Raw genomic sequence first — 8,455 nt, forward strand, 5'->3', positions numbered from 1 at the left:
GCCAGAATGGATCTTGTTTTTGATTTCAGTGATCTAGATACCTACAGTACGTGGGAGCTGGTAAGGTTCTGTGAGGAGAGAGACCTAGGGAGGGGTGAGTCAAACTGGTACGACCTTAGGGACCGCCTGGTCAGATGGCACGATGGTCACTGGGATCGTGAGCGCAGTGAGGAAAGGGTCTGGGCCCCACACCAGGAGGGTGGTGGGTCTGTGGGGAGCCCTGAAGATTCAGAAGAGGAGGAAGAAGATGACAGCACCTGGACGCCAGTAGAGAGTAGAGACCCCATAGATAGGGAGTCCCTTGCTGGGTCCAGTGTAGGAGGCAGCGCCTCATCCCTTTCCCTGTCCCCAGAGGAGCTGGAAGATAGGAGGAGAGAAAGGGAACACCAGCTGGCTTTAGAAAAGCTCAGGTTGGAGCATGCCCAGGCTATGGCGCAGCTGGAGCTTAGGAAGCAACAGCTAGAGACCGAGATGGTCTTAGCGCAGGAAAGGATAGAGGAGGCTGAGAGGGCCTCCACCAGAGGCAAAGTAGCTCTGGAGGATAGACTATCCCCTGCGCGCAGTTTTAATTTTCTGGATTCCCCGGGGAGGGCTGAGTCCAGTGGTGGCAGCTATTTAGACTTCAGTGCAGAAAGTCCCCTACCCCGTGCCCAACGTATGGTCCCTTGTTCCCAAGAGGAGGAGTTAAGGTTAAAGTTCAGGGGCAGTAGGAAACCGCCTCAACAGAAGTGGTTTTTTTTTATGGATGACTGTTCTGATGCAATGTGGGATTGGCTGGCGGCTAGCTCGGATGATGAGAAAGACGGAGTACTGAATATGTTTCTCAAGGAGCAGTTGCTCAGTGTTGTTTGTCCAGAGTTGCGCCAGCACCTGTTGAAGTCTGAATCCCTTAATCCTTGGGCGCTTGCTGAGGAAGCAGAGCGCTGGGAGAGTGATAAAGGTTCTCTAGGGTCATTAGGGAGTGACTCCAAAAGTAGTGGTTCAGGTATCTTCCAGCCCAGCGTGGTGGAAGAGGCTCAGTGTAGCCCAGCTAGGTCCCAGGATAGCGAGGAGGGTGTAGGGGCTCACTGCCTGGCTCAGTGGAGCAGGAGTGAGGGGGAGACCGAGGTTCCCCAGACGCCCGAAGCCCTGCCTCAGGACTTGGATGGTTTCTTGAGGGAACACCAGGTTGGGGGCCTAGGCTGTCCTGTTAGTCCATTTGAGGAAGATCTCCTAGTGAGTAGAGGACCTGGAGCGTCTGTAACCAGAGCTCCTGTGGTTCTAGAGTCTGGCAGTACCGCTCCGGTAGGGAGGGTACAGGAGTCCAGCGTGAGGAGTGATTGGGGGATGAGTTCCCCAGTGGAAGGACCAGTGGGTCAGGGACTACCCAGTTGGGCTAGGTTCCCGTGTAGTGACCCGGGTGGCACCACTTCTGGTCTGGGGGATCGTCACGCACTGTCAGGTGGACAGAGGGCGGGAGATCTGCGCCAGACAGACAGTCACACAACATATGTCTCATTTGTTAGCCTCAGGGGGATGGAGTGTAAGTCCCCAGAAGTCCTGGAGTGCCAGGCAATTGTTTCACCGAAGGTTTTAGACCAGAGGTTGGAAGGCCAGGTTCAGGATCAGCCTGACCTGAAGGGTAGGACGACTGTAACCAGTGTCCTGACCGGTTCTTCTTCCAGAGGAACTTCTCCAGGTGGGAGAGGGCAGACCTCTGGAAGGGGGTGCAGAGGGTGGGAGAGCCCACCTCTGACCCCGGTGCAACCTGAGTGGATAAGTCCTGGGTTGGAATGGCGTTCTAGGGGTACCCCTCGCAGGGGGAGGAGGAACCCTAGAAGAAGAGGTAAGGGGAGGAGAGCCTTCCCTGAGACTCCTGGTCCGCCTGAGGTTGTAGGCCTTAGGCTGGAGAACCAGTGGCAGTCTAGTCCTGTCTTGCAGACAGGAAGAGTGGAAAATGGCCGCTATGTGCCAGGGGTTACTACCCCCGCTCTGCGAATTGGCAAGGACCAGTGGCACCTGGGTGGCCCAGGGCCTGGTCCTGGCCGCGGACAGCTCGGGAGTACCAGTGGGGTAGCCCAGTTGGTCCGGATAGTGGTTCTAGAAGGAATCCCATGGGTTCACCGTGGCGTAGAACAGGAGGGTGTCCCTGCAGTTGCGGGCCCGCGTCCGTGTTCTATCGCCCCAAGCAGGGAAGTCCATCACGGTGGTGATTGTTCTACCCTGCGTTTTGGCTGGAAGGGGGTTGTGTTGGACTTGGGCCCTTAGGGCAGGTTCACCCCTAGACTTTTTGCTTGAAATGGTGACCTGGAGATGGTGATTTTTGGATTCTGCGCACTTTCACTGTGTCCCAGTGGAAAGTGCGTGCGCACTCTGAGTGCATGTGCTGAGCTAGGCCTGCCCGCCCATAGGAATGCATGGGGAATGTATGTGTCCCTGGTAGTTCCTGATGCGTGGGGTGTACAGGCTTGAGTCTGGTATGTGTGAACTCGTGAGAGTGAATGCTGCGAGATGGTGTATGCAGCATGTATGTGTCTAGTAGAGAAGCGCCATTTCTAGACATGGCTGTACGTGTGCTGTGAGGGTGCTGGCGTGTGATTGGCTGGAGCTGGCTGGCATGCCAGGCTCCAGGAAGTCTGGATGGGTCTGCCCGGTGGTGAGTGGGAGATCTGCATGAGTAATGTGTGGGAGGAGTGTACCTGTGTCCTGGATGGGCTGGGTTTTCCCCACACAATGCTGGCTCCGCCCCCCTGTGGTGTGTCTAATGACCCAAGCCCTGCCAGTGAATAGAGAGGGTGGTTGAGGTAAACAGAGTACTCAAGAACCAGCTGCGACTGGTTCCGCCCCCACTCAGCCCCATTTTTATACAGAGAAATCCTTTGTTCAAGGGTGCAGTGTCCCCACAGAAGTTGTTCTACTTTTGGATCCTTGCCAGAGGGGGCTGCTGCTGCTGCTGGGGCCAGGAGGACCGCCACTTGGACTGTCTCCCTGCCTGGAGACCCAGTGTGCTGGCTCTGGCCCTGCCCTGCCCCTCTGCCTGCCTCCAGTCCCTGCTGGAGCTTTTGCTTTTTGCTTAGAGTGCCTGGAGGCGCTCTTATTTGATTTATAGCGCTAGGAGCGCTTTCCTGGTGCCCCAGCGCTCAATAGCGCTTTGCTGATATTCCTAGCGCTAGGAGCGCTTTTCTTTAGCCCCTAAGCGCTTAGGAGCGCTTTCTTTAGTCCCTTGGCGCTTGAGAGCGCTGTGCCTTGTCCCCGAGCGCTGGGGAGCGCTCGTTGTACAGCCGGTGCCCACCCGGCATCTGCCCGGCTGATTGTGCCGATTTGTGACATTCGCGAGTGCCTACCTCGCTTTATATTTTATTTAAGGCCGGTGCCACCCGGCATTGCCCCGTACTTGGATTTCGTAAATTACCACGAGGGAGCCCACTCCTCGGGTACTTAGAGCCCGCCTGCCTGCCTAGTACGAGCCGCCGCGCTGCCCGCGACGACCCGGAAGTGCCGCCTCCACGTCTCCAGGGCCGCGCTACTACTGGCTGCCCTCAGCAGCGCGACCCGGAAGTGCCCGCGACTCGCCTGGTTGTAGGCGGGGCTTCAGGCAAAGGAAGGAGGAAGCCCGAGGCTGCCGGGAGCCGACCCCGGGATCCGGAAAGCGAGGAGTGAAGCCGGCGTCTTCCCTTGTCCCCCCCCCCGGGCTCCCAAAGCGAGGGAGAGCCCAGGAGAGAGGGGAGAAGTGCTTCAGGGAGCGAGGCTCCCGTGAGAAGAGGAGAGCCCCGCCCGTCCGGGGGAAGCCGGTGAGTGGGCCTTGTCGAGTCCCTGAGAGGGACCCCACCGCTATAGTTTGTGTAGAGCCACGAGGCTCTGGGGGCATTTCCTCCTGATGCAGAGTCCCCCGTGAGGGACTCCAACGCCCCACATTTGTGCCTAGAGCCCTGAGAGAGGCTCTAGGCGCGCCAAGTGTTCCTGGGTCCCCCGTGAGGGACCCCACAGCCCAGTGAGGCTGCACCTTTGTTTTGAGAGCCCAGAGAGGCTCTAGGGGGGCATTTTGATTTACTTGGAGCCCAGGGAGGCTCAAAAGCGCCACAGTTTTGTCTAGAGCCCTGAGAGGCTCAGGGGGACATTTGATTTCTGCAGAGCCTGTGAGGCTCCAGCGTTGGCCCCATCCTCACCTCCAGCTGCCCAGCACTTCGTGGGCAGCTGCCACGTTTAGGCCCTGACATTGGGACACATGGACAGTCACAGGTGGTGACTTGTGAGTTTGGCGCAATTGTTCATTTTGCTTACACCTCTGAATGTATTGTTGATGCATCATGTGTTTTCCTCCTTTACACCTCTGCAGGTATTGTGATACATAGGTGGTTGTTTTCTCCCTAGTACAGGTGGTGCTAGTGAGGTCCTGGTTACCAGTAATTACTGGTGGTGTGCTATTTTGTGCTATATTCTATGTACTAAGTGCTACTTCTGATTCCTGACAGTGGTCCAGATGGCCCTGTCTTGTACATATCCCTTGTAAATTCTGCCCGTGCCTCTGGCACATTGTAAAGTGTGTGTTTTATCTAATGTGTTTTGGTGTAATACAAAGGCTATTTTTATATAACCTTGTGTGGAGTTTCCTTTGTGGTGGGCCTTTGGTTGTTGTTGCTGGGGTGCGTGCGCAAATACTTAGCCTACATCGCCTCCAAGTTTAGCCATGCTGCTCGCGCCACGTTACCTAGAGGGTGAGTAGGGGTTATCTTGGCGTGTAACTCCCTTGCCCTGACTTGGGTGTGGTGGTCTCTGACTGACTTTGGCGAAAGCCCTGGCCAGCCAGGGATCCCATTTCCAACAGTAACGCAAGACGCGGAAGCACGTCTCGCGTCTCAGTCAATGTTCGTCTCCTCCCTCATACAAACAACAATCCCGCCGGACTGCTGCAGTTCCTCAGATAAGAGGGCGCTGGAGCCCCAGCAAACATAAACCCGTCCGGGCTGAGAAGTCCCAAGAAAACACACAGAAAGGGGGGGCAAAACAAGGGAACCTACAACAAGATAGGGATCAGAAAGGGACACGAAAGGGAAGGGCAAGAGGTTCCTAAGCCCGTGCCTACGAGCCCGCAAGCACAGCAACAGTACGAATAATCCAGATAAGACTAGAGCCCAGATCCAGGAACCAAACGAGTAGATACCAAGCAAGGTGGAAAGGGAGAAAGCAACTTTTATCTCTCACAGGTAGGTTACGTGGTCACACAGACATGGTCATGAAAAGAGGACTGGGCCTGATTCCTAACAGTACCCCCCCCACCCCCAACAATCCTCCCCACCGGGCGGGGCTTAGTGGGGTGCTGGCGATGAAACAGCCGAACCAACCGGGGAGCATGAACTCCTCCAGCAGGCTCCCAGGTACGGTCCTCCGGGGTATAGCCCTTCCAGTCAACCAGATAAAACAAGCGGCCGCGCCGCCGTCTAGAATCCAGTATAGCCTGCACCTCAAATTCCTCCTCCCCGGCCACTAACAAAGGGGGCGGGGGAGGTAAAACCTGGGCAGAGGGCACATAGGGCTTCAATAGAGATGTGTGAAACACAGGGTGGACCCGATAGTCGTTGGGCAGGTCAAGTTTCATAGCCACAGAATTAATAACCCGCACAATCGGGAAGGGACCCACATATCGTGGCTGCAGTTTACGGGACCCACCCAGTCTGAGGTTCCTAGTGGCCAACCAAACCCGCTCACCCACATGATAGGAAGGAGCAGGTGCCCTGTGTTTATCGGCCTGCTCTTTCATACTAGCCTTAGCCGCTAGCAACTGCTCCCGGGCAACACCCCAAATATCACTCAACCTCTTACACACCTCGTCTATGGCTGGTACATGCCCCGTAGGTTGGATAGCCAATGCCCTGGGATGGTAGCCCAGCGAGCAAAAAAAAGGAGTCATACCCAAAGCGGAATGCAAGCTGTTATTGTACGCGAACTCCGCTATGGGCAGAGCCGTCACCCAATCGCACGCCAGGGAAGACACCAAACACCTAAGGTATTGCTCCATAGTTTGATTAGTGCGTTCTGTCTGCCCATCTGATTGCGGATGATAAGCAGATGACACCTTGATCTCCACCTTGAGCACTGAGCACAACTCCGTCCAAAAGTGAGACACAAACTGTGCCCCCCGATCCGTCACTACTGCAGAAGGCAAGCCATGCATCCGCACAATAGAGGACATAAAGACTAAGCATGGGCGGATTTTGCGAATTGGCAATCCGCGAACTTGCGTATTTACGGATTCGCAATCCGCAAAATCCGCGAACTCTTGCGAATTTGCGGATTTTTTATATTTTTTATGTGTTCGCAAGGGTTTCTGCCAGTTTGCGAGGGTTGTGTACCAGTTCGCATTTGCGAACTTACTTGTCGGCTCGCAACGGCCGCGACTATGTTGTTTCTACGTCTGGTTCATTATCACAGGTTCACAGCACCCTCTGTTTCACCACTGCCACCCTCTGGTACACCCATGCCACCCTCTGGTACATCACTGCCACCCTCTGGTTGGTTTATCACTGTAGATTATGGGGGTGAAAAAAAGCAAGCACACCTGCCCTGCTTCAACTGACATGAATTAATTTGGGGTTGATTAATGTGTCACTGAATTTAAACTTCCAGTCTGCCTGGCACCTGCTTCCTTATCTGTAATTTGCTTTCTGTTGCAGTGCAATTTTTTTTTCACAGGACCTTTGTGGCCTACTTGTAGCTATTCTCTGAGCCTGCTGTGAGGGTCAGAGCAGGGTCATAGAATAGTTGCAAGTAGGCAAATGATCTCTGAAGGGGCCCCTCAGGAAGCACTACAGGGAATGGTTACTAATGATAAGATTGAACTTTTGCATCTGCTGAGTGCTTTCAGTTTTGCAAAAATCAAAATATCCAGCAGCATCCACAAAAAGTAATCCTTCCAGTTCAAGATCCAAATCAAAGTGACCAGCACATGAAGAAAGCACTGGGAGGAGCCTGCTGGACAGGAACAGGAAGTTGGAGACTGTGGGGCACTTCCTTCCTCCCACCCCCCCCCCCCCCCCAAATGGACTCCTTGCAAAGAAAAAGTGCAGGCAAATGTCAACCTGAGGAGTTATTCTGATAAAAATCATAATTTTCTAGGTTTATGCTGCCTGCTGGTGGATTTCTTGTGCGAAATTGCAAATTTTGCAATCTCGCAATTGCGAGATTGTCGCTGCCCGCCGCATTTACGTGTTCGCAAGTGTTTACTCCCGCGAAATTGTATAGTATTCTAGTTGGCAAGTGCGACCAAGCAAAAAATCCGCTTCGCACGGATTTTACGAATTTTCGGCAAGTTCGCGAGAGTTCGCGGATTGCGAATTTGCCGAAAATCCGCAAAATCCGCGAGCGGAGCGGATTTTACGCCCATGCTTAATAAAGACCAAGGCCATTTCTCTGGCAGTAGGTATCTTGGAGAGCGGAATGAAATGCGCCATTTTAGTAAACAAATCAACCACCACCAGAATGGCGGTGAAACCGGAAACGGATGGAAGCTCGGTCACAAAATCCATACTGATGGTGTGCCAGGGTGCAGGAGGGACCTCCAGGGGTTGCAACAAACCAGACGGCTTACAGTGAGTGGGCTTACTAGTGGCGCAAACCGGGCAGGCTGCCACGTAACCCTGAATGTCTCGAGCCAATGTTTCCCACCAAAACCACCGTAAACACATCTCCGCCGCCGCCAATGCCGATGAATGACACCATTCCAGAACCTTTTCTCTCAGTGTAGGAGGTACAAACAACCTACCCTCTTGATACAGTAACCCATCCTGGACCAAAACCTGGGGCAACGACAACCATGGGGCCAAATCCAACCGCCGCAACTGTTCTTTAACCAAGGATGGAAAATCCTCCATAGCCACCACCCCAACGATCCTGTTACCCTCAATCATGGGCCTATCTTCCTTCACATGTCCCAATTCCCTGTGATCCACATGAATCCTGGAAAGTGCATCTGATTTTTTTCTGCTGTGCTGCTGGCCTATAAGTGATTACAAAATCAAATTCGTTAAAGAATAGAACCCAACGCATCTGGCGTGGTGTCAAAGCACGGGCTGAACAAAAAAACTCCAGATTTTTATGGTCGGTGTATATCGTGATGGTATGCCGAGCTCCCCATAAGTAATGCCGCCATTCTTCAAATGACAGTTTTACTGCCAACAACTCCCTCTCGGCCACCGTATAGTTACGCTCCGCAGGCAGCAAGGTCTTAGAAAAAAAGGCTATAGGGTGCATACAACCGGTCTCAATGTCCCTTTGGGACAACACCCCACCCACAGCACACAAGGAGGCATCCGTCTCTACAAAAAAAGGCAGAGCAGGGTCGGGATGAACCAATACAGGCGCAGTAGTAAACTTCCCCAATAACTGCTGAAAAGCATCTTGAGTCTCAGCGGACCACACAAAGGGAACCCCTTTCCTCAGTAGCCGGGTCATAGGTGCCACAATATCGGAAAAGTGGGAA

This window comes from Lissotriton helveticus, chromosome 9 (assembly GCF_964261635.1).
Source record: "Lissotriton helveticus chromosome 9, aLisHel1.1, whole genome shotgun sequence".
Lineage (NCBI taxonomy): Eukaryota > Metazoa > Chordata > Amphibia > Caudata > Salamandridae > Lissotriton > Lissotriton helveticus.